General features: G+C 44.5%; 1 protein-coding gene across 1 annotated transcript in view; it reads left to right on the top strand.

The window, feature by feature from the left end:
• Positions 1 to 718: 718 nt before the first annotated feature.
• The window catches only part of CKAP5 (cytoskeleton associated protein 5), a 91,786-nt gene continuing 73,550 nt past the window's right edge, over positions 719 to 18,954 (top strand). The window contains exon 1 of the mRNA XM_089686753.1: positions 719 to 867. The gene's annotated coding sequence lies outside the window, so the exon portion shown is untranslated. The remainder of the gene's footprint in view (positions 868 to 18,954) is intronic.

Below are 18,954 nucleotides of genomic sequence, written 5' to 3'. Positions count from 1 at the left end.
CACTTTTTCCTTTCCGTGCATGTGCATGGCCCCTATGTACGCTGTTATCCAATGCATGGCTGTTTGGGTGACTTGGTTCTCGTGCCAACAGAGAGGCCTCTACGTGACCACTGGGGCACACGTGCCATAGATTCACCACCACTGGCCTAGGCGAACGCAGCGGAAATGGGGGCGGGTTCCTGTCAAATTCGGGTACCACCGCTCCCCAAAAGGCATCAATCCTTAAAAGGGAGCGGGGGAGACAAAGTCTTAAAGCTGAACTTCCCCTTTTGGATGGACCTCCGCTTCAAAATTCACTAAAAAGAAAGTTGGAGTGGAGGTCACATGCTTCCTGTTCAGAGTGGAGCTCCAGTCTGCAGCCAGTCTGCAACCAGACACCCATTAAAAGTACACACAGCAACTATAGGACAGGAAACATGTGACCTCCACTTCCTTGACTTGTGTCTATTGGTTCTTTGTTGCATTAAAGTTCATTTAATTTTAAAAAAAGTGGAGTGGAGGTCACATGCTTCCTGTTAAATGGAGGTTAAATGGAGCTCCACTCTTCGGGCTTTGGTTGTTTGTTACATTAAAGTTCACGGAAAAAAAAAAGAGGGGAGTGGAGGTCACATGCTTCCTTTTGAAAATGGAGCTCCATTCTGCAGTCTTCACACTCCACCCTCCTCTCTTTTCCATGGGGCTACGCCCATTGCCTTCAAACTACCCAACCAGCTGGCAGCCATAGATGTTACTCTGGGAACCAATCAGGTTGAAGGATACTGCGCTGTTGGTCAGTTCAAACAGTGGTGCAGGAACGGCTGAGAGCCCGGATTGCCGGGTGTATCGCGAGACATCGCCGGTCTGCGGGAGGGAGCGGTGCGGGGACAGGTGAGGGGAGCTCCGTGTGTGCTGCTGATGGGGGGGAGGGAGGCTGGGGACGTGCTGACAGGAGGATTGGGGCCTGTACAGGCCGGGTGTACATGGTGAGGGGTGCTGGGCAGGGCTGGAGGAGACGGTGCTGGCTGCCCTAGGTGACCACTCTGTATATATAGCAGAGTACTGCCTGGAGCTGGGTTGCTATTGGCTGGCCTGTGATATCCATTCACACTGTTGTCTGTAATGACTGAGCTGTAATCTGTACACTGATCAGCCAGAACATTATGACCACTGACAGGTAGCGTGAATGCCATGGATGATCCTCTGACACGTATTAGGCAGCCAGTGAACATGTTGTCCCTGAAGTTGATGTGCTGATAGCAGAAAAAAACCTAGCAAGTGTACTGCCGAGCGGTGGATTGTAATGGCTGGATGATTGGGTCAGAGCAGTGCCGAATCTGCAGCTCTTGTGGTCTGTGCCCAGCTTGCGGGGGTCCAAGGAAAGAAAACTGGCTACAGGGTCAAGGGCCATTGATGCACATTGGGAATGAAGGGTTGCCTGTGTAGTCTGACCCCATAGAAGAGCTGTTGGGGGTCAGTGGTGTATTTTGGTTTTGTGCTGCCCTAGGCAACACAGAAATCATCTGCCAACATGGACACCGACCAACGCCACCCCCACTTCCCCCTCCTGCAGAGAGAGAAATGACAGTGACCAACAACACCCCTGCACCCCACCTGGGAGAGCCTTCCACTTACTCCCCCCCCCCCCCGGCGATAGAGAGACACTCATCTTCACAGCTCTGGACATCCCCAGGAGTGAGAGCCAGACTCTACATACACCATCAAACAGCCTGCAGCCTCTCTAGGATCCCCCCTGTAGTGGAGAACAAAACAGCGCGCACAAACCGTATGCATTACCTCAGTAAACAGTGACCCTAGGTTCACATCTGTGCAGGTGGTGCAGCATCGGATCCGAATGAAAATCCATGCAGCCGCACCACGCGTACAGAGAAATGCCGACCTGCTACATGCCTGCTAAAAAAAAAAACACCCCAATACTTGTAAATTGGTTTACGTGAAAGTTATAGTATCTACAAATGGCGGTATATATTGGATTTTTTTTATTTTTACTAGTAATGGCGGTGATCAGGGACTTATAGCGGGACTGGGGGGAACTGACTTGGTGTCACTGACATCCCCAGTGAAACCAATACAGTGATCAGTGCTAAAAAAAAAAAAGCACTGAGACTGTACTAATGGCACCGAGCAGGAAGAGGTTAACATGAGGGGTGATGTACTAATGGCACCGAGCAGGAAGGGGTTAACATGAGGGGTGATGTACTAATGGCACTGAGCAGGAAGGGGTTAACATGAGGGGTGATGTACTGTCACTGAGCAGGAAGAGGTTAACATGAGGGGTGATGTACTAATGTCACTGAGCAGGAAGGGGTTAACATGAGGGGTGATGTACTAATGGCACCGAGCAGGAAGGGGTTAACATGAGGGGTGATGTACTAATGGCACCGAGCAGGAAGAGGTTAACATGAGGGGTGATGTACTAATGGCACCGAGCAGGAAGGGGTTAACATGAGGGGTGATGTACTAATGTCACTGAGCAGGAAGGGGTTAACATGAGGGGTGATGTACTGTCACTGAGCAGGAAGGGGTTAACATGAGGGGTGATGTACTGTCACTGAGCAGGAAGGGGTTAACATGAGGGGTGATGTACTGTCACTGAGCAGGAAGGGGTTAACATGAGGGGTGATGTACTGTCACTGAGCAGGAAGGGGTTAACATGAGGGGTGATGTACTAATGTCACTGAGCAGGAAGAGGTTAACATGAGGGGTGATGTACTAATGTCACTGAGCAGGAAGGGGTTAACATGAGGGGTGATGTACTAATGTCACTGAGCAGGAAGAGGTTAACATGAGGGGTGATGTACTAATGTCACTGAGCAGGAAGGGGTTAACATGAGGGGTGATGTACTAATGTCACTGAGCAGGAAGGGGTTAACATGAGGGGTGATGTACTAATGGCACTGAGCAGGAAGGGGTTAACATGAGGGGTGATGAAAGGGTTAACTCCTGTTTTACATGGTGCTGTTAGTGCTTCACTTTAATCACATTGCTTTGCATGGCTGTGTTGTGCACAGTCATCCAAAGCAGTGTGCTAGAGCTGACAGGGAGAACTGTTGTTTACAAACGGTTCTCCCCCCACCTTCAGAGATGCTCGACAATCACCGGGCACCGGTGAGTAATCACTGATTGGCGTGCGTGCCCCCTACCCGGAAATGCAAAATCATATATATATGCGTGACTTTGCGCACCCGTGCGCCCCGTAACAGTATTTCTGCTATAGGGCGGTCGGGAAAGTGGTTTAAGGCAATTTTTAAAATAAAACATGTTATTCTCATGTGCTCTGTGTAGTGGTTTTTGCTCCTGGCTTTTTCCTCCTGCCTAGTGCCCACTGAGCAAGCAGGCTCGCTCCGGGGGCACCCAAGCAGGCTCGCTCCGGGGGCACCCAAGCAGGCTCGCTCTGGAGCCACTACTCCATGTCCACACACAGCTGTGGCTTGGACCCACCCCCTCTCTCCCCTCATTGGCTCTCTGGCTTTGGTTGACAATGGCCGTCTCAGCCAATAAGGGGGGAGAGTTCCCAGAGAGTTGAGGTTCACTTGCACATTGCTAGATCACAAAGGGGCTCAGGTAAGTATTCGGGGGGGGCTGCCGCACATAGAAGGTTTTTCATGTATAGAATGCATGAGGGTGAAAAAAACCCTTGAGCCTTTACAAGCACTTTAAAAGAGAAATGTCATTTCCCCCCCCCCCCCCCTTATACTTACCTAGGTGGATGCAGCGTCTGTCTCCTGCCGGCTCTGAGGGTGAAAACTCGGCGATCACTGAGATCTCACAGCTGCTCTGTCTCTGATGTTTGCTCTGCCCCCCCAAATCTGTGGGAAATGCTGGAAAAAGAAGTCCATGGAGACTCCGCTTCACAGCCTACAAAACTTAGGATCTTCTATTGAAGGCTTGCTGCCAGATATCACAGAATACCCTCAGCCAGGGTTCACACCAATGCAGTGTGGGAAATGCTGCAAATCCTGTGCGTTTCCCACAGTGCATTGCGATCACATCCCATTCATGCGATCTGGTGCTGGTGTCAATGGTAAATTAATGACACCCCAAAACAGATCGCAAAACTCAATGCGATTGCCAGAAATTGAGACCACCCATGTGATGCGATTCAGGCGCAGATTTAAAATATGGTCCAGCACCTTTATGGTTCAGATGTGATTTGAGTGATACGAAATGGCTGAAGTCGCACCACACAGACATTTGCATGTAATTCACACAGGAATGTGGTGCGATTCCTATGGGAATTACATGCGGTGTCCTACACCGCATAGTGTGAACCTGGGCTCAGAGGTTTAGTGGAGTCCAGGCCTGGATGGCTCAGGGCTGATTTGTGCATTAAAAGGGAATCCGCTCAATATTAGGCAGGTGGTAATGTTACGGTAGGTGGTCATAAAGTTATGGCTGATCGGAGCAGGGCCGTAGTTAAGGGGGTACCACTAGTCATCCTGTAGAGGGCCCAGGCAGCTGGGTGAATTAGACGTGGTCAGCACAGTGTGGGGGGCAATTACTGGAACCAATGGCTCCAGTATGGCTCCCTCTGCAGCAGTTTTTTTTTTTTTTTTTTTTTTAACCTTCACCAGGTCCCTCTATATACATTCAAACAATTTCAGCCGTATTCATGAAATTAAATACAATGGCTAGAAAATTATTGGAGAATAAAGTTTTTCTTCAACAGAATGTTTATTTTTTATATATAATGTTGATAAAGTGCTGAGCAAACTGTTGGCGCTATACAGGGGCGGACTGACAACTCATGGGGCCCCCAGGCAATAAGGGATCATGGGGCCCCTGTGTCCTTGCCCAAACTCAAAAAAGCCTATGAAAAAGGTACCAGGGGCATCTCATGGGGCCCCCTACTGACCCCGGGCCCTCGAGTTTCCAAATGGTCAGTCCGCCCCTGGCGCTATATAAATCCTGTATAATAATAATAATGAGAAAAAAATATGGGTTCAAATGTGCCCCTCCTTCCATGAGTTACCAGACCTTAGAGCTGTGCCTAGCAGAGGGGAACGTCCTCCTGAACGTTTGTATGACCCATAAGAGCTAACTAAAGCTTTCCTCGACTCTGTGCTGCCTTTTATCAGCGGTGTGACAGGGCTACACAAATCCCTGATGGGGAGGCTGAGATATTGGTTCCCCATCCGCTCCACTTTTTTTTTTTTTTTTTTCCTTGTGTTTGACAGCAGGCAGTAAGTGGTTTGCAAAGCCAATAACAGGCTGTCTTATTGGCTATGTATCCTCCCACTGCCTGCTGTCAGCCCCAGGGGGGTGGACATGATGGAGAACTAGTCTGTGAATCTCAGTCGGGCTCCACCGACTTGGCTTTAAAGCTCCTCTGCCGCCGCTCTCTGGCAGCCTAGAGTGTCCATATGGTCCCAGTGTGTGTGCCCCAAATCTATAAACCTTTCTACAACTGGTACCTGAATTTGTCTCCTACACAGACATTTGATGTGTGGAGGGACAGGAGAATTCTAATGAGTTTAAAGTGATTGTAAACTCTCATCTTGTAAAACAACCCATTCAGTTTAAAATTTATAAAACATTTTGTATATCGATATAAAAAAAATTATGAATACTGATCACATTCCCTCTGTTCTCAGCTGTATAAAAACTGGGGCAGGAGAAACAGCATCACACTGGTCTTCCCAGTGAAAGGCTGTGTGGGGAAGAGGGGGGGGCGGTGTCAGGATAAGTCTGATCATTGGAGGAGAGCACTGCTAGAGAACTGACCACACTGTGTGCTCCTGCTTTGTGTAGTCAGTTTTTATTAGGAAAGCAGAGGGACTGGCGGGATCACCAGGGATTTCACACAAAGGAAGCAATACAAAGAGATAAGGGTACTTGTGCATACAAGTACATGGTACAGCAGGCACATATCAGGAATAGGATGTGGGGGGGGGGGGGGGAGTAATCAGCTGAAAAACTGTGGCTGCTGACTTTTAAAATATAGACACTTACCTGTCCCTCGGTCCAGCGGTGTCCTCACCACTGCTTGTTTCACTGGCCGTCTTCTCTCCCTGGAGCTGGCATCTTCTGTGTAGGCACCTGGCTGTGACAGCTTACAGCTTCACAGCCGGGTGCCCACTGCGCATGCATGAGAAGTGCTGCGCTTTGTGAATGGCCCCGTAGTCGTCTAGGACCTGTCGCATGTCCCAGAAGACTGAAGGGAGGGTAGGAGGACAACTTCCACTTTCGATCGCCTAGGTGATTGCAGCGGAAGTAGAAGCGAGTACCTGTCAAATTCGGGTACCCACTCCCCAAAGGTGCCAATCCTTAATGGGGAGGGGGGACAAATGCTTAAAGCGGAACTTCTTCTTTTGGGTGGAGTTCTGCTTTAAGCCTCAGTTCAGAGCCGCAAGCGAATTGAACAGGAACCAGAGCGCTTTCCTGAGCAATTCACATGCGATTCAGCGTGGTGCCATCTGAGTCATTCATTTTGACTATGCGATCTGATGAAGGCAAGGGCACTGCGTTTTATGATCTGTTCGGGGTGTCGTTAAGATTGCACTGACACACACTGCAGATTGCAAGGGCAGTGCGATTTGTATGCAGTGCAGGAATTGCGGCGTTTCCCACACTGCATTGGTGTGAACCCACTGTGAATTCTCCCTGATGTTTTGGAGGTTTTGTCATTTTTCATGTTAATGTGGTTTTTAACATGTGCAGAAAATAGGAAAACTGGTCTGGCAGTGAAAGATTTAAACCTGCTCTCTTCAATATTGTGCATGTTCATCTAGATCAGGGGTAGGCAACCTGCGGCTCTCCAACTGTTGCAGGACTACAAGTTCCATCATGCCTCTGCAAGTCATAGCTGTAACTGTCAGTTTTGTAATGTTGCAATGCCTCATGGGACATGTAGTTCCACAACAGCTACAGAGCCGCAGGTTGCCTACCCCTGATCTAGAATAATAATTGTGTAGCTGTAAACATACAAAGGGCTATGTAGTCCAATCAGGCACAGTGTTCATTGATGTAGCTCTTTGGTGAAAATGAATCCTTGTATCTTTTATCTTTGTGATGAGCGTCTGTAGGAGGAGGTCAATCACACTGCAACTTATAAGTAACATTTGCCAGATGCTCAGACCCCACAATGGGGAGAAGTCGGAGCACATGTAGGGAACCCTTCCGGTTCCTCTATTGTACATATATCAATGCTTTAAACCTGAACTCTGGTGTGGATTGTACTTGTGTCCAAGCTGGACCAATGTTAGTATACATTTGCTGACACCGATGTGGAAGTGGAGAATCCCTGTAGTAGTTGCGGCTACTACAGCATTTACTGCTGTCTTCACGGTCCAGCGCTGAGTGGATTCCCTGGTCCACATTAACCAAAGAGGGTCACTTACAGGGTAGATTTGATTTAAATCACTAGTTAAAAGGCTCGATTTCTAAATTATAATTGTTAAAGAGCGACTGTCATCTCTATCCTGCAGCGGCGGCTCCTCTGACCCGCTGTTGACTCACCGACGGTCCCATTCACTTTAACCTCCCTGGCGGTATGATTATTTCAGATTTTTGGTGCTGAAAGCGGTACCATTTTTTTGCATGGAAATATGTATTTTTTTTATTGTAGGCTGTAATTTTTAGGAAAAACTCACTAAAATCTGTCCGAACAAGAGTCTAGTAAACATCCCGGGTATCATATAATTTGAAACACGAAATCATAAATTATAATTTAATAAATAATCATAAAAATAATATAAAAATAATAAAAAATTTAATTCAATAATATAATCAAACCAAAAACACTGAAATGTGAAATAGAGCGCCAAGTTCGCACATTGCTGAGCTCAGTCGCAAAATCGTTTTCAGTGTCTGATGACGAATTTCCCCCACGAATCATTATCACTCAATTCTGCAAGTGGTTCTGATTTACTATCGCTGTTCTCTAGCTGATCTAAACCGCTTTTGACCTAAAGGGACACTTTTTGGACGCCATGGACATTTCTCAGTTTCCAAGCAGAAAGAATAGACAAAATGCAGGCAGGGCACAGGACAAAGCACTCGGGACAATATGTATGTGAAATTGGTTGAGACAGCAATGTTTTACTAGGTAAAATGTAAAAAAAAAAAAAATGACATTTTTTAAAATTTTTAAATTTCCCGCCGCCGGCGGCTGCGGCGCCCGTACGTCCCGACGTCACAGGGACAGGACACAGAAGCCGGATGCCGGCATCGGCCGGAGGAGATGGCCGGGGACGCTGCAGGGGACATATCGCAGAGCGCAGGGTAAGGTAAGTGAACCTTGCCGGAGCAGTGCCTCAGGGTAAGCCCGAGTGTAGCTCGGGGTTACCGCTTTTGGTACTGAAATGTTACCCCGAGCTACACTCGGGAATACCGCCAGGGAGGTTAATGGGACGGCTGGTGATGCGGCAAAGACACAACAAGGTGAGGGACGTGGCGGCAGCAGGTGAGTGGATGCCCGCGAACAGGCGCTGCCATGATGAATCTAAGATGACAGGTGCTCTTTAAATGTTAGGGATCCGACTCATTCTTGCTGGTAGTTAGAATCTTTAATATTTCCAAACCAAATGAAGGTTTCCTTTTTAGAATAATAAGCTGTCAGGTTAAAGTGGAGTTCCACCTGGAAAACAAAAGGGGGGGGGGGGGAAATCAGCAGCTACAAGAACAGTGATCAGTGCTAGAAAAAAAAAAACAGCACTGAAACTGTACTAATGACACTGGGCAGAAAGGGGTTAGTGAGGGGCGATCAAAGGGTTAACTGTGCTAAGAGTGTTTTTATTAGGGGGCGAGGGTGTGTACTTCACTGTCAGCACACTGATCCTCACTGTGCCCAAGCAGACAGCGAGGAAGACTGTAAACAAAACAGTCTTCCTCCCTGTCTACGATTAACTGGCCGGGACCCGGTGATTGATATCAGTGGCTGCGCGGGTAGGGCGTGCGGCTCGCGTGCGCCCCCTACCCGGAAATTCAGTATCACGTGTGTGTGTGTGTGTGTGTGTATATATATATATATGTGATTTTGCGCACCCGTGCTGCCGTGTAGCAGTATATCTGCTATACTGTGGCGGGTAAGCGTTTAAACAGCGATATCCGAACTGATTTTAGGTTAACAGGTTAATCACACATAGCGGGAGAACAACTTTAAATTCTTTTATTTCATGTTTTTTTCTCATGGTTCCTGTGAAATTGTGTGAATGCATCAATGCAGTTCATGTTATCTCAGCTTGCAGAGCTTGGATTCATTGAATGAGTTTACCAAAAATGTAAATATTGCAGAATATACAGATGCATGTTACATAACGAAGCTCCATTTCATGCTGAATAATCTAAATTATTAATGTATCTTAAATAGAAAACTATCTTTAGATATATTTTTACTCCAAAAGCATTGTATTAAAAGAAATTTGATAAAAATGAAAAAAGCCGATTTTAAATTAAAAAAATCGGCTTTAAATATTAAAAATTGGATTTAAATGTTAAAAATATATATATATATTCCTTCCCCCCCCCCCCCCCCCCTTTTATCGATTTCTATCCACCCTGGTCACTTGCTTGGCATGGGTACCATTCAGAGAACATCCTCCATTTTTTTTTTTTTTTTTTTTTTTTCCTAAATGAATACAAGGCATTTTGTAATTGGACGAGGTGGAGAGGCAGGGTGGTTATGTCACAATGTCCACCTCATCCACTCAAGGAACACCTTGCATTAATTGAGAAAAATGCAAGTTGTGCTGAGCAGTTAGCTCTTTCCATTACTATGCAGCTGGGCAGCCACTTAGCATGCCACCCAGGAAGACTGCGTCAATCCTTGTAGCACTGACATCTACACTGATTCTCCTCCAACATCCATCCCACAGAAATGGCAAATGCATACTTAAATAAAATCCATACCTGCAGTGAAACCTTAGGCCCAACTTTTAGTTTCAGGTAAATCGGAGAATGGGCGTCCTGTTTTTATTGCTGTCTCTACTGGGGAGATTTCCTTCCACATCAGGCAGGAAATGGTGGGAAATCTCTACAACTGTGATGCAGACACTATACAGTAGAGGAAGGAAGGGTTATTATTGCCAATGCCTTGTCTCTTTAGTAATGATTGCACCCCATTTTGTGGTGCCGCAGGGGTAAAGGGGAGGGGGGAAATCATTTTAATGGGGTCACAACAAAAGCTTTATCTTAACTCCAGCCTTCCCCTTCAGTCTTGCATAGCTGTATAGGTTCCTCTCATGTACTGGAATTGCTTACTGCCATTTCACAGAACACTGTGAGCTTCACACAGTGTGCACTAGAAGTTACAGCAGGTTAGATAGAGCCCACCTCATTTCCTGGCTGGAGGATGTCCAGTGTCTAGCCCTTTCCTCTCCAACCTGACTGTCCCTGGCCCACCACCTCCTGCATTAATTGGGCTTTCAATCATGGAGGCTTGGAAACGTGTGTGGGCATTACCTAGGGTGCTCTGCATGTAAATATAGTCTTCTTCCAAACTGACCCTCAACCCATCAAGGCATTTTAAAATGTGCAAGTCACCCACTGCATGTATCAAGGCCGAAGGCTCTTCACTTGTTGGAATTATCGCAGCTTCCTGTCTTTGGTAAGCCATGTATGATACTCTGCCAGACCCTCCCACCAGCATGCATTGCATAGAAAAGCACAGAGACCCATTTTTTTTTTTTTTTTTTTTTTTGTCACTGGGAGCCAAATTAGTTTTGTGATGAAAACTAGGGGTGCACTGAAATTTCGGTGGCTGAACACCCCTGTTGGTCGATATGAAAATAAGCACCGATACAGGTGCTGAAAATAACCCCGCCCCCTCGCTACTGCCCGCCGCTGTTGTCACCCGAATTCACTCGGTAGTTCTCAGCCTTACCTGAGAAACCACCGAATGATGCTGAGCATAGAGATAAGTGAAAGGAAAGATGGCCTCCACTCATCTCTATGCCCTTGGATGGCCGGAGCAATGTCACTTTTGGTTCCGGCGCCTTGTAAATAAGGCCGCTTTTTTTTTCTTATTGACCCCATATCTCTCCTGTCACTAATTTCTATCACAAGGGATGCATGCATTCCTTGTGATAGGAATAAAAGTGATTACAATTTTTTTTTTTAAAGGGACAGTGTAAAATTAATTTTAAAAAAATTAACTACGTAGTGGTGAACGCTTACGTAGGCCACACCCACCCTCTAAACAGTGTTCAAACCACACTTGTGAGGTATCGCCATGAACGTCAGACCAAGAGCAATAATACTCGCACTAGACCCCCTCTGTAACTTTACACTGCTAACCTGTAGAAATTTTTAAAGCACCACCCATGGAGATTAAGTACTGCAGTTTCACACCATTCCACGAGCGTGCACAATATTAAATCAATATTAAATCATGACATGTTGGGTATGTATTTACTCGCCGTAACATCTTTCATATTTTACAATAAAATTGAGGTATATGTGTGTATATATATATATATATATATATATATATATATATATATATATATATAATTTTTTTTTTTTTTTTTTTTTTTTGTAATCCGTGTATTTTATGCCCTAAAAAAATATATTAATTTTTAAAAACTGCATTTCGGTTTTCGGCCAAGTGCATCCTGAATTTTCAATTTCAGCATCAGAATTTTAATTTAATTGCAATTTCGGTGCACTACTAATGGAAACAGGTTTTGATGAAGATGATAATCATAAAATACAAAGTCATTAGCCTGTTGATGAAGGGGTACAGTGGAACAAGCAGGAAATGTAAGCAGATTATACTTCAACTTTATATCATAAATCTGAAAAATACATTTTTGACTAGATTTGGGATTTAAAGTGTTATTAAGAAAAAAAATGGAACATGGAACCCCCTATTGCTGTCTGGAATCTCTAGCAGAGATTCATGTGTGTGGGGTTTTTTTTTGGGGGGGGGGTGGAAACTATCCAGGACAGGAGTTAAACGTCATCCTCCTCCCAGCCCATACCTTTTTAATACTTTATACAGATTTCCTCAGATTTCTTTATCTCTGGTACAGGAAGTAGAGAAAAATCTTCCCGTGTGTGTGTGTGTGTGTGTATGTGTGTGTATGTATGTATATATATATATATATATATATATATATATATATATATATATATTCATTCATTCATTCATTACACCTTGGCTAAAAAAAAGCATAGCCTTTTGTTCTCCAGTATCGGGGGATGAAGAGCACTGCAGGTTGTATATCACTGACAATGTATAGAGGAGAGTAATGAGCCATATGTAATGCTGTTCAACTGACTCCCGATTTCTGTGTTTCTCTGGTTTGTTGTGGTTTGCTTTCATTTGTATTACTATAGCTTCTAACTGCCATTCATTCCTCCTGGTGGCTGTTGTGTTTGCTGAAATTTTCTGGCCTGTTCTCTTGGAATGTGTGATGTGACTGTGGCCTGGGGCACGGCATACTTGATACCATAGACTTTCTATTTTGTTCATTTATAAAGTGACCCAAAAAAGTGTAATTGTATGATCACTAAATCGCGCCAAATGATGCTCTTTAAATATTATTATATCCATTTAGCTGCCACTATAAATGCTATGTCAAAACTTACTTCAAATATTACCACCTTCAATGCTAGTGATTATTAGCGGCGCATTATGTATCTATAACACATTAAAACCTATTGTCAATCTCTGTGCATAATTCCTTGTCTTCACTGCTGCAATGCAAACATATTGTGCACAAAATATATAAAAATTATTACAACAAATTATATGTGACATTATATATGTGACATTATATAGTGCCCGGATTAAACACCATAAATCATAAGTCTCGTGAAAAAATTAATAATAAAAAGTCCAAAAAAAATCCTTCCGCAATGTGAGTCCTCTATTAATGTGATTCCCAGTGAAAAATGTAATAAACCGCGTGCTGTGCCCTTCATACACACCCTCTCAGGTATGCACTCACCAGAACATAGCCTTTTATTAGCCTTGTTACATAGATTCCAGATACTAGGATCACCAGAACACAGCCTTTATTCCACCTTGTATAGATTCCAAATGTTGAGACCGGGAGGTTCCTCCAATAATCACCCATGATACCAATGGTAGCCAGGATCATAATATATACTCCTCTCCATAGTTACATAGAGAAAAAATTCGCTCTAATCGTGTATTACCCAAGGTAAGCAACTTTAATAAGCCACAATATTGCACTTACAACAATCAAAAATTAGGTAAGCCTTTAATTGTGGAAGGAAATTTTTTTGGACTTTATAATTTTTATTAAATTTTTCACGAGACTTATGATTTATGGTGTTTAATCCGGGCACTATAATTTGATGTCACATATAATTTGTTATAATTTTTAGTTTTTTTTTTTTTATATATTTTGTGCACAATATGTTTCTATTGCAGCAGTGAAGACAAGGAATTATGCACTGAGATTGACAATAGGCTTTAATGTGTTATAGATACATAATGTGCCGCTAATAATCACTAGCATTCTATTTTGTTCATTGTTAACATTTTCATAAACTGACCATCAGGAGATGACTCCTAAGAACCGGCAAAGAGGCAGAGTTGTCTGAACAGAAAGTGAAACTCGGGTTGCCATGGGATGTTTCTCTTCTGTGTGTCTTTCAATCAAAGCACACCTTTTGGTATAAGCTGGATGTACAGTGGCTAAATGGTTAGCACTTCCGCCTGGCAGTACTGGGGTCATTGGTTTGAATCCCAGCCATGGCACCACCTGCCTGGAGTTTGCATGTACTCCCTGTGCCTGCGTGGGTTTCCTCCGAGTACTCCGGTTTCCTCCCACACTCCAAAGACATGCTGGTAGGTGAATTGGCTCCTGTCTAAATTGGCCCTAGTATGTATATGTATGAATGTAAATTAGGGACCTTAGATTGTACTCCCCTTGAGGGTTAGGGACTGATGTGAATGTACAATATATATGTAAAGTGCTGCGTAAATTGACAGCACTATATAAGTACCTGAAATAAATAAATGTTCTTTCGGAATAGAGAGCCACCAGAATTGCTGGATGGGCACCTGATATGCAGTACAACATGCAACACCGTGGAATGTTATCGGTGCAGCTTGTCCCTCACATCTGATGGAATAGCTGAGTGCAGACTTTAAGTAAAAAGTTGACAGGTTTGTCTTGCTGTTGCCTTTAATGCGGTATTAACCCAAAAACCAAAATTGTAATATATTGCAGCTTACCAGTCACTAAATGCAGTGGCTGCATTAGTTTTCTTTTCTTATGCTTTCTTCCCTCTGTTTTCACCTGGTGACCTGGCCAGTAACACACCTTATTCTGTGTCAGAGTGCCCCCACTCTGGATGAAGGAATAACGGAGATAACGTTGGACAGCAGCATTGTTAATCTACGGGGGACAGGAGTATTAGGTGTACTAGCAGATTTAAATGCACTAACCCTAAACTCCAACTAATACTTTTTAAACCGTTTCAGTGACAGTTTTGTTCATTATAGGATGCAGAATTTGCCTAAATATAATCTGATCATTGTAAGCACTTCTTTTGCAGGGGTGTGGAAATCTTTGAAAAAATTACTTGTCCTGGTACTAAATCTGGGTACAGCCCAAGATCTGGATTTTTTTTTTCCCCCTGAACCACTTCACGTCCGGACACTTTTACCCCCCTTCCTGTCCAGGCCAATTTTCAGCGCTATCACACTTTGACAATTGCGCGGTCATGCAACACTGTACCCATATGAATTTTTTTGAGACACACATCTTTAATTTGGTATTTATTCACCTATATAAATGAGAGTCAAATTTTGAAGAAAAAAAGTGTTTTGCAAATCTTTCTTCATAAATCTTGGCCAAAATTTATTCAGTTATCTTTTTAGTAAAAAAAAGAAAACCCAAATTAGTTTATAACCAAAAATTGTAATTTAATTTTTTTTTTTTTTTTTTTTTTAACATACTGTCACCCTAGCAGTACAGTGTCACCATAGTGACACTGTACTGCTAGAGTGACAGCATGTTAAAAAAACAAATATAATAAAATAACGTAAACATTTTTTTTTTTTTGAAAATTACAATTTTTGGTTATAAACTAATTGGGGTTTTTTACTAAACCCATAGTGACACTGTACTACTTGGGGGGGATGAAGATTTTGTTTTTTTTTTTTAAATTTTTTTTACACTAATTGCTTTTACAGCCCTTATGGGAGTAAAAGCAATCTTTTCTCCTTCTCCCTGGCTGCGTTCTTGCAGTCATTGAGAAATACTGTGCGAGCTGTGATTGGTCACAGCTTGTCACATGGTACAAGGCTGTTGTGAATAGCCTTGTACCAGGTGACCTCTGTGATCATTCACAGGTTTCACATGTAGTAAGCAATGAATGTCAGAAGTGACATCTTGCTTACTACTATTCACTACTACTGATTGGCCAATCAGTGATCACATGAATTGGGACCTCACACAGAGGTCCCGTACAGTGCGGTGCCGTGCGCTCCCAGGGAGCGCGCACAGGCTAAAATGGCGGGTGCCGTTTATGAATGGCAACCCGCTCTTGCACTGCTCCCCTCTGGCCCATGTATATAAGCGGTTAAAAGTGGAACTACTAACATTTTTAATTTCAGTGTCTCTGATTTCAGAAAAATAATTGGGGTGTCAATGTTCAGGCCTACAGATGTGCATTTTACCATGTGTAAATGGTTCTTGTAGCAAAAGAGTTGGAATATGCAGCATAATTTATTGCTTATAAAAACTCAAAAATCATCCAGCAACATTTCAGGCATTCCTGCCCTTTGTCAAGTTATTTTATTATGAATCCTATAATGTACAAGGCAGGAAAGTGGAAATGATGAGAAACGGATACAGAGTAAGCATTGGATAATACAAGTAAAACATTGTAACAATCATCATAGCCTCCTCCACATGGCTGTTGAGCTGCATTCACCGGTTTCCAGCAGCAAGAATCAGAAGATTCCTGTGGCTGGAATGACAGGCGCATGAGAAGAGCGGCTGCTGCTCAGCCTGTACAAAGTATTGACCGGCTGACCGCGGCTGTCGCTGTTCACACATAGCAAGTGTACAACCGAAAGGCACACGTTCCTGCGTTATAAACGGCTGTGTGTATAAGTGGGTGCTGCAGCGACCGTCGGCTGGAACCGAACAGAATCGGCAAGGGAGAATGTCAGCAGCACACTGAGGATCACCAATATGGGTCCAACAGTTTTAATAAAACAACGCCACCATCAAACCCGCCCGCAGGCCAGAGTACTGGGTGTCATTCTGGACTCCAACCTATCCTTCCAGCCCCAAGTCCAATCTTTAACAAACTCGTGCAGACTCCACCTCCGCAACATCGCCAAAATCCGCACGTTCCTAACCCCAGAAACCACTAAACAGCTCATCCACTCCCTCATCATATCACGACTGGACTACTGCAACTCTCTCCTCACTGGCCTGCCTCGCCACTGGCTATCCCCGCTTCAGTCCATCCTGAATACGGCAGCCAGACTCATTCACCTTTCCAACCACTCCATCTCCGCCACCCCCCTCTGCCAATCCCTCCACTGGCTTCCGATTGCGCAACGGATCAAATTCAAAATCCTAACGCTGACGTACAAAGCTGTCCACCACACTGCCCCGAACTACATCACTGACCTAATATCCAAGTACCACCCAACACGCACACTCCGCTCCTCACAAGACCTCCTTCTCTCTAGTTCCCTGGTCTCCTCCTCCCATGCCCACCTCCAGGACTTCTCCAGGGTGTCACCCATCCTCTGGAACTCCCTGCCCCAACCCATCAGATTATCACCTACTCTCCTCTCCTTTAGGCGCATCCTGAAAACCCACCTCTTCAGGGAATCCTACCCCACCCCCTGCTAACCTGCCGACCTCCTCCACTCTTCCTACCACTCCATCCCCCACAGCTATCTCCTCCTGTGCCACCATCCCCTCCCTCCTAGATTGTAAGCTCGAAAGAGCAGGGCCCTCGATCCCCTTATGTTTTGCATTGTATTGGTATTGTTCTGTCACATGTTCTGTCCCCCTTTGTAATGTACAGCGCTGAGCGAACTATTGGCGCTTTATAAATACTGTATAATAATAATGAATGATCACATAGTTACAGCAAGGCAATGTTTCGGAGTCTCGCAGGACCCCTTCATCAGGCATCGTCACATTCCTGAGACTCCAAAACGTTGCCAAAACGAGTTAGGGACCTTAGATTGTACACCCCTTGAGGGTTAGGGACTGATGTGAATGTACAATCTATATGTAAAGTGCTGTGTAAATTGACAGCGCTATATAAGTACCTGAAATAAATAAATGTTTTTGATGCATTTAGCGGTTTTCTGCTGCCAGTAGAATGTTACAATTTATATGGAGCCTTAGGGGGATTCACCCTTATTTTTGTCCTGGTGACTGTTAATCTGTAAATCTCTTAAATTTTGGTTTGGCACTGGACTAGGAAGAGATGGGAATTGTCCAATGGGGACACAAGTGATGACCAGGGATTACCTCACTTTAGGGAGATTTCCCTTCACTTCCTGTCACATAGCTAAAACAGGAAGTGAGAGGAAATCCCTCCAAATGAGCCGCAGATGGCAATAAAACCCTGACGGAATATAACCCTCCCTTACTGTCTATAAATGGAGGAGGGTGTGTACACTTACTGCAGTGTTGGTACCCAGTGGTACTAATATACAGAGTTCAAAAATCCATTGAACATCCTTGCACTTTAGTACAGGAAAGCAATCACCACCACAGCTTGGGTCCTTTACCATCCTTCTCTACAGTGGTTGGTGCGGACATTGACTTGGGTGTCTCGGGCCCCTCCCACACAGGAAATAAAATCAGATCTGCATTTTTTCCTTTTTTGACCCTTTTTTTTTCCTCCCTCTACCCTCCCCCCTCTTTTTCCGCTCTCCTTTTTCTTCTTGTTTTCCCCTCCTTTTTATTCCCCCTCTTTTTCCATTTTTTTTTTTTCTCTCTCTCTCTTCTTCCCCCCTCCTTCCTTTTTTTTTTCCCCCCTCCTTCCTTTTTTTCCCCCCTCCTTCCTTTTTTTTCCCCCCTCCTTCCTTTTTTTTCCCCCCTCCTTCCTTTTTTTTCCCCCCTCCTTCCTTTTTTTTCCCCCTCCTTCCTTTTTTCCCCTAACTCTTTTTTCCTTTTTTTTTTTTTTTTTTTTCCCCCCTCCTTTTCCTTTTTTCCCTTCCTTCTCCCCCCCTTTCTAGTTATATCATTGCATTACAAAACCATAATCTGACACTATAACTGACACACATGTTGATATTGTACTGGAAGTTCCAATAGCAAAAACAGACAGAGTGACAGATCAGGAATTTATCCAGGTCTGAAAAGGTGGAAAAGGTCTGCATCCTCTCCTGGACTTTAGTAACAAATCAATGGAAATCTGATGTAAAAAGAAACAAGTCCTTCTTCCCTTTTTCTGTCCATCCCGAGTTTCAGCTTGGGTCTGGAAGTCTCTGGTTTTTTAATGTTTCAGCAGGGAATCTGTTTTCTGGGTTTATTGCTGATCAGCACCCATGTGAAAGGGGCCTTAGAAGAGGCTTCAGGGGGCCGTGCGCACAGATGGAGGGGGCCTTCTAGAGCAAGAAATAAATGCTCTATTAGCCCAGATTCACATATATGGGGCTGTGTGGGCCGCGTTTTGCACAGGCATGAGAACCTATTCATTTGAATGGACTCCCGTGCCCCGTGACACGCAGGGAAGAAGTCCCTGCACTTCTTCCGAAAACGAAGCCCAAACAGGAACCTCGGTTCCCAGTACGGTTGTGTTTTCCAGTGCGTGCGACGTGCCATTAGAACTGATGGCGCCCCCCCACGGGTCTGCATTTCTCTGTGCAGCTGCACGGATTTTTGTGCGGATCCGCAGTGGCACCACCCGCATAGATGTGAACCTAACCTTACACCTTATTCCGCTACCCTCATGCAGGCCATACATGGATCCAATTTTCTTTAGAGAATTGGAAATTTTGTAAATTGATGGCGCCACCATTGATTACAAAATTCGACCAACCAAGCCTTC

The sequence above is a fragment of the Staurois parvus genome, unplaced genomic scaffold, assembly GCF_062004578.1.
Source record: "Staurois parvus isolate SC_StPar_1 unplaced genomic scaffold, SC_StPar_1.0 ptg000410l, whole genome shotgun sequence".
NCBI lineage: Eukaryota > Metazoa > Chordata > Amphibia > Anura > Ranidae > Staurois > Staurois parvus.
The sequence above is the reverse complement of the archived record's forward strand: the minus strand, read 5'-3'. Positions and strand labels throughout refer to the sequence as shown.